General features: G+C 40.4%; 1 pseudogene; it reads left to right on the plus strand.

Annotated features, from left to right (window-relative positions):
- Positions 1–1,865: 1,865 nt before the first annotated feature.
- LOC112607776 lies at positions 1,866–3,316 on the plus strand (annotated as a pseudogene).
- Positions 3,317–8,291: the final 4,975 nt, after the last annotated feature.

The following is an 8,291-nucleotide window of genomic DNA, read 5'->3' on the forward strand; positions in this document are numbered from 1 at the left end:
TGTTGTGTTTAGATTTCTATTTTAATAACTGAAGCTAGGGGCCGGGCGCGGTGGCTCAAGCCTGTAATCCCAGCACTTTGGGAGGCCGAGACGGGTGGATCACGAGGTCAGGAGATCGAGACCATCCTGGCTAACACGGTGAAACCCCGTCTCTACTAAAAATACAAAAAAAAAAAAAAAAAAACTAGCCGGGCGAGGTGGCGGGCGCCTGTAGTCCCAGCTACTCCGGAGGCTGAGGCAGGAGAATGGCGGGAACCCTGGAGGCGTAGCTTGCAGTGAGCTGAGATCCGGCCACTGCACTCCAGCCCGGGCTACAGAGCAAAACTCCGTCTCAAAAAAAAAAAAAAAAAAAAAAAAATAACTGAAGCTTTATCTCTTTAACAGTTTAATATCTTCTGCTTTAGATTCCTAAAGTAAAAGCTTCCCTCCTATTTAAGACTTCTTTTTAGCTTATCAAAACTTTATACATAACCTCACAGAGATTGGAAGTTTAAAATTTAACACCATATTTTTTAAAAGTTTGAAGACTAAAATCTTTTATATTTTTATATTTAAAAAAGAAATTTAAGTTTAAATGGTACAGCAGAATCTTCTGAAGAATGGGATAAAGAGTGAACTTTGTAAAATTCTACTGCACCTCACTAATCATTAAGAAATAAACACATTAGGTTAAGAACTAAGAGGATATTAATTTAATAAATATTTTCGAGTAATGAATTATAGGAATATCAACAGTTCTGCTAATTTTTCTTTCACCAACTGGTGTTTCCTGAAACATAACTTAGGTTATTCTTAAATAGAATGAGTTCAATAACTCTGTTAGGAAAAAAACTAAAATAAATCCAGGTGTCCCCCCAAAAATTTATGAAACTTTCAGGACAAATTCTAATCATAAAGTACTGCGTGTTTTTAGATATGAAATCGAACAAATAAAGATATTAAGACCCATGAAAATTTTAGCGTGGTTATTTTCATTTGTGTAAGCATATGAGGTTAGCAAGAAAATTGTCACTGTGTGTTAATGCGGTGACAGACTTCAATGCAGTGTTGCTACAAGTTCTCGGACTAGCAACTTCCTACAAGAAGTATGTGAGGACTGGCGATGCAACAGTCAACTTTGTATTCTCTATATCATGGAAAGAGGTATGGCATTGAATAGCAGAAAGATTCCATAAAGGTAAGTTTAAAAGAATTTGACCTTCAGTCAATCTCTATTTCAGGCATGAATGCAAAAAATGCAGGCTATATGCACAATCTGCAACCGTACAGGGTGCTGCTTGAAAAACACTTTAAAAAGATGAAATCTCAGACTAGAAAAAAAAGAATGGACAAAAATGACAGAACAGAAGATAAATCTGCATCTGCAAATTACACTTTTTTTTTTTTTTCTGAGATGGAGTATCGCTCTGTACCAGGCTGGAGTGCAGTGGCACCATCTCGACTCACTGCAACCTCTGCCTCCCGGGTTCAAGCGATTCTCCTGCCTCAGCCTCCCAAGTAGCTGGTAGTACTGGAGTGTGCCACCATGCCCAGCTAATTTTTGTATTTTTAGTAGAGATGCGGTTTCACCATGTTGGCCAGGCTGGTCTTGAACTACTAAACTCACATGATCCACCTGCCTCGGCCTCCCAAAGTGCTGGGATTACAGGCGTGAGCCACCGCGCCCGGCCGACTCTCTCAAGTTTTCTTTGGTACAAATAACATTTTCCATTTATCTGGCATCAGAAAATTGGTGGGGTTTTTTTCTTCTTCTTCTTCCTTCTTTCTTCTTCCTCCTCCTCCTCCTCCATTTGTTCATATTAAACTGGCTACCCATGGGTAGAGTCAACAGGGCAACATTAAAAAGAAAAAAAAAAAAAAAAAGCATGTCCCCATATAATGGCCTGGGAGTGGAGACCAGTGACTCAAAAGCAGAAGGCTGGTCCCAAAACGTCAAACTTCAGCAGCCTCAGCTTCAGGTGGGGAAGGCAGTGCTCACTCAGGGAAAGAGCCAAAGGAAGAAACAGTGCAGCTCTTGCCCCAGTCATTGTCCTAAGGCCAGGCAGCTCCTCAGATGACCTGCAAATTGGGGACACACCACGGCATGCAGCAGCTGGGCTGAAGGATGCTGTTCCCAGTGGGTTTCTGCAGGGGACGTTCTGATTCCCTTAGCTGACGAATATGATCCTAGGTTTCCTTATGATTATGAGAAAGTAGTGAAGCGCCAAAGAGAGGAATGACAGACACAGCAGGAGCTAGAAATACAAAAGGAAATAGCAGAAAGGGAAAAGAGGCCTAAAGACAGGCAGAAAGATAGGGGGGTTCTGATCAAGGCGACCAGATCCAGATTCTGACGAAGATGAAGATTAGGAAACAGAGAGGAGGAAAAGAAGTAGGGCGGAGCTGCCATTGCCCCACCCACTTCCCTGGTAGAGAAAGAGTCACCCCGAGATTTTCCTTATGAAGAGGATTCAAGACTTCAATCACGGTCTTCCAAAGCTGCCATTCCTCCCTTAGTGAAGGAGGAACAGGACAGACTGAGATCTCCAAACCGGCCTAGTAGCTCCTTCCTCTCTAACGTGGTGGGAACGGTGGCGCACAACATCATGCAGAAGCGCGGCTTCCGGGAAGGCCAGGGCCTCAGGGAGCACCAGCAGGGGCTGCGCGCCGCCTTTCCGGTGGGGAAGACCAGCAAACCTGGCGGCAAGATCATCATGGGCGACGCCGCGGAGAAAGATGCATTGAAGAATCAGGTACAAATCCACTGACTGAAATACTTGAGTCCTACCAACGGGGTCCTACTAAGGAGCATGGTTGGTGCAGGGAAGGTGGATGAAGACTTGGAAGTTGAAACTAGGGAAGAATGTGTGATGACATATTTTTCAGTTCATATGGTTTCCTATGAGACATAGCATCATTAAGGATAAAATAAGTAAAACTGAAAAGAGTATAGTTAATCTAGTTTTAATAATGAGTTCGTTTTGTTATGCTTTTTTTTCTTTTCTATTGTCAATTTATATTGGCTCAGAGAAAACAGGCTTGATGGATAAAGTCCACGGTATTTTCCAATTTTGCCATGAAAAATATGGCAAAGTTGGGAATTGTGTGATATGTGAACTTCTTGGTGCCCCTGATGATGAAGCAGTACAGACATTTTTAGAATTTGAGAGTTGAGTCAGCAATTAAAGCTGTTGTTCGCTTGAATAGAAGGTATTTTGGTGGACAGGTGGCAAGAGGATGCTTTTACAATTTGGACAAATTCAGGGTCTTGGACTTGGTGGAAATTCAGGGTCTTGGACTTGGTGGAACAAGTTTGATTTTAAGAACTAGAGCATGAGTCATCTCCGGTGACCCTTAAATGACCAGCAGGCTAAGAAAAGAAGGAAAAAGGTCACAGCCTTCACGGCTGTTGGATACTGAGACTGTTGGAAAGACTTCCAAGGTATACAGTGATTGATCCCTTTTCATTTTGTGGTTTTTAAATATTGTATAAAAATCCAAATCCTTTTAAATAAATAAATAACATGTGCAGCTGACTAGTTTCAATCATTGGTGGATATTATACTGTAGGAATGAAGTTAGTGTCTGCAGCTGTACATATTCAGGCCATTCTATATAAGCTAGTTAGGAAGAAAATACTGTGAATTTTATCCATCAAGCCTGTTTTCTCCAGGCCAATATAAAACAAATGGAAAGGAAAAAGAAACATAATAAAAAGAACTCATTATTAAAACTGGATTACAGGATTAATTTTAATCTTTTCAGTTTCACTTATTTGATTCTTAGTGATGCTATGTGTCATAGGAAACTATAGGAACAGAAATGTCCCAAGAATTAAATTTGCTGAGAAAACAGAAAAGGGCTTATTAGTCTATTCCAATACACTGCACAGCATTCAAGAAGAATTTGGATCATGTGGTCTTTAAATTACTAAAATGAGTAATGAATACTGGCGGAACCAAAGGCTATTTCTATGTGAGGAAATCATTTTGCGTTTATATGCATCAGTAAAATTTAACAACCAGCCTGTGCTGTTAAACATGGTGGTTAGAGCTGGTGTTTCCCAAAGTTTACTATACAGATGGGTAAATAAAGTTACAAAAGCACACACAAGGAATGCAAAATTCACTGGAAAAACTGGGTATGTTAAGAATATTTAAAAAACTGAATTTTACGCTGGGCATGGTGGCTCATGCCTGTAATCCCAGCACTTTGGGAGGCTGAGGTGGGTGGATCACCTCAGACCAGCCTGAACAACATGGCAAAACTTTGTCTCTACAAAATACGAAGAAAACAACAACAAAAATTAGCTGGGTGTGGTGGCGCCGGCCTGTAGTCCCAGCTACTCTGGAGGCTAAGGTGGAAGAAGTGCTTGAGCCTGGAGAGGCAGAGGCTGCAGTGAGCTGTGATTGCTCCACTGCACTCCAGCCTGGGCAACAGAGTGACTCCCTGTCTAAAAAAAAAGCAAAACAACAAAACAGACACCACCCCCCTAAATTTTATAAAGCAAATCTAAAAGCAAAAATGAAAATTGCCTAACAATAACAAAATGGGACAGTAGAACTGATCAAATGTGGTATATTTATGTAACAGAATATATATTCTTTTAAAAAATTATTAGTAATATTTTTCTAACCGTACATATATGATCTATTTCACAGCAAAAATGAATTAAATTGTGATATGAGTAAAACTAACTCAAAAGCATTTCTAACACTAGCATGTATATATTTATGGAAATGTGTTCTTGGATAACGGGACGTTATAAAATCTCACCTGGAGAATTTAAACCATAAAGGTGATACTGTATTTATACTTTGACAAAGCATTTTCTGTAATCAACTTTATTTAGTATCACTTAAAAAAGGGAATGGTATTTTCATTCTTATCCCTTTTAGTGCTTCCTAAATATTTTACTTTTGAAATGATAGGTCTTGGATATATTGGCTTATTTGTTTTTTGTTATAAAATCTGTCATCTGTAGCAAATGTTTTAATACAATTCGGGGCACATATGCACACCTCGGAATATGAGGAAAGAAAACAATCAGAAACTTTGCAGATTGACATTGTTTTCACAGTTGCTCTGTGGAAAGTTTGCTGTGAGGACTGTCAAAGAGTTTAGAAAATGAGATTTATAATTTCCATGCTGACAGCCAATTTTAGGGATGAATTTTACTTTCATATTGTCCCGTCTCCAACATAATTTTAAAGGGATTCTGGAAAAAAAATAGTAAAATGCAAAACTATACTAATACTCTCAGGAAGCACCTCAAGCATTGATTAGCAAATGTATCTTATTATTTACAGTTAAATGACATTTCTAATGACCAAGGACTTTCTGCGTAAACATCCCTGGGGAGAAGATTTATTGCACCCTTCTGTGACTTCCCCACTCTGACTGCCCTCTCTTAGGCTGCAGTGTCTCTTGGTTGTACTCAGTCATTGACTGAGCTGGCAAATATTCTGTTTATCATTGTCTAGGAAAGGCTGATGTGCTCCCCGACTTAGTAAAATGTTTTACCGCATCATTACTGGGCAATAAAAATAAGCTGAAATAACCGACTGAGTTAAACTATTAGTCACTTTGGGCAAAACATGGCCTTTCTTCGTGAGGCAGTGGCACATCAGTAAGATGCTCCAGAGGAGCCAAGGCTCCAGGGACACCTGTGTGGTGCCGTAAAACCAGCACATAAAGCAGTGAAAAAGGTAACGGCACTCATTTAGCATTGTTACAATTCCACTGGGCACGGTGATGAAGGGAAGCTCCATAAAGGGTGGTCTATTTAAAACTGGTTCCTGAGTGTGATCCTGTGGCCTATCTGGAAGACATGCATTTCAGTCCTTAATTCGCAGTCTTTTTTCAACAACCCTATGAAACAAAAGGGATCCAGCATGGTGATTATAGGGAATGATACTGTTTTATTTACCCGGAATTTGGAAAGAGAGTAGATTTTAAATGTCTTCAGTCCCCTCTGCCACCAACATGGTAACTATGTGTGGTGTGCTGGGTGTGTTAATTAACTTGACTGTGGTAATCAGAACACAGTGTATACCTATATCAAATCATAACGTAGTATACCTTGAATATATAGAACTTTTATTTGTCAAATAAGTATTTAAAATTTTTTTAAAAAGGGATTTATGGCAGAGTAGCAGCAGTGGGTGGTAAGGCCTGGGTCAAGCTCAGCCCCAGGTGGGAGGTGGGGTCAGGGAGGAACACAGTAAGCAGCTCTGGCCTTGCAGGTGTAACACTCTAGGCCTCTGTCTTCCCAAGGCATATTCCCCGTGTGTTGTCCCAGCGTCTTCCCTCTGTGTGTGTCTCTGCACCTACATTTCCCTTTTTTATAAGGACACTGGTCATACTGGATTGGGGCTCACTTTAATGACCTCATTTTAACTTGATTACCTCTGCAAAGATCCTATCTCCAAACAAGGTCACATTCTGGGGTTCATATAAATTTGAAGGAAAACAATTCAATTCATAATATCATCTCTGAAATAAGGACAACTTTACTTATGTATATACAGTTTGGGTTGTGGTTGCTGAGTATCTATTTCAAACGGGTTGTGGGCTCGTCTCATACTTTCAGGTCAAAGGGGACTTTGGAATCCATAGTGTATGTATGTATGCATGTATGCATGTATGATCATGGATCAGCTTTCCCATTTCTGTCACTGTGTCCCTATATGGTTCATGATCATGTATGTTACTTTACCTTCAAGGCCATACACAATCCAAACAAAACAAAACAAAAAACAGAAAATGTATTGGATAGTTTGACTTTCTGTTAAAACTATATATATATATATATGTATTTTTTTTTTTTTTTTTTTTTTGAGATGGAGTCTTGCTTTGTCGCCCAGGCTGGAGTGCAATAGCATGATCTCGGCTCACTGCAACCTCCGCCTCCCAGATTCAAGCAATTCTCCTGTCTCAGCCTCCTGAGTCGCTGGGATTACAGGCACCCGCCATCATGCCCAGCTAATTTTTTTTTTGTATTTTTGTAGAGACAGGGTTTCACCATGTTGGCCAGGCTGGTCTTGAACTCCTGACCTCAGGTGATCCACCCACCTTGGCCTCCCAAAGTGCTGAGATTACAGGTGAGCCGCTGTGCCTGACCAGATAGATAGATAGATAGATAGATAGATAGATAGATAGATAGATAGATAGATAGATAGATAGATAGATAGATTTTTTTTTTCAGTATATTCTCAGCGTGTGTTTGAGAAAAGGTTTTGTTTTGTTTTGTTTTGTTTTGGGCCATTGTCCAAGGGTTCAGAACTGAATGGGAATGTCTGTAAATGGATGTGATGGAGGCTGGAATGTGTATCAGCTTTTCATCATCACTGTAACAAATCACTAAAACATTCTCTTACTATCTCTCACTTCAGAAGTGTGGGAGGGCTGGACTGATGACCTTGCTTATAGTCTTACAAGGAGAAAATCAAGGTGCTCTTGGGCTCTTTATGAAGGCTCTAGGGGAGAATGTATGTCCAAGCAAATGCAGGTTAGAGCAGAATTCATCTTCTTGTAGGAGTGAGGTCCCAGTTCATCACCAGCTGGTAGTTGGGGCCTCTCAGCAGCGTCAGGCTGCCTGCATCGCTCTTCATGGTGCCCAGTTCATTTTCTAAACCAGTAATGCTGCAGAGAGACATTCTCCTGCTTCCAGTTTCTCTGGCTTCCCTCACCCACACCTCTCTTCTGTGTCTCTTCTGCCTCCAACCAAGTTAAATCTCTTAAGTGCTCATGTGATTACATTCAGCCCACTGCATGAATCACGATCATCTCCTATCTTAAAGTCTGCAACCTTAATTACCTCTGCAAAATCCCTTAAGTGATATAACGGATTCACAGTTTTCAGAGATTAGGGCATCTTGGAGAGTCATTCTTGCTGCCACAAAATATTCTTTAATCCTTCATGAAATGTTTGCTTTCATATATTTGTCTCTAGAGAAGCATCAGATATTTTCTCAACATTCCTTCATGTTAAAAACCCTCAACAAACGAGGCATTGGAGGAACATACTTCAACATAATAAGAGCCACCTATGACAAACCCACAGCCAGCATCATACTGAATGGGCAAAAGATGGGAAGCATTCCCCTTGAAAACTGGGACAAGACAGGGATACCCTCTCTCATTATTCCTACCCAACATAGTACTGGATGTCCTAGCCAGAGCAATCAGGCAAGAGAAAGAAATAAAAGGCATCTGAATAGGAGGAAAAGAGGTCAAACTGTTTCTGTGTGCAGACGATATGATTCTATACCTACAAAACCCCATCGTCTCTGCCCAAAAGCTTCTTAATC

The sequence above is a fragment of the Theropithecus gelada genome, chromosome 15 (assembly GCF_003255815.1).
Source record: "Theropithecus gelada isolate Dixy chromosome 15, Tgel_1.0, whole genome shotgun sequence".
NCBI classification, from domain to species: domain Eukaryota; kingdom Metazoa; phylum Chordata; class Mammalia; order Primates; family Cercopithecidae; genus Theropithecus; species Theropithecus gelada.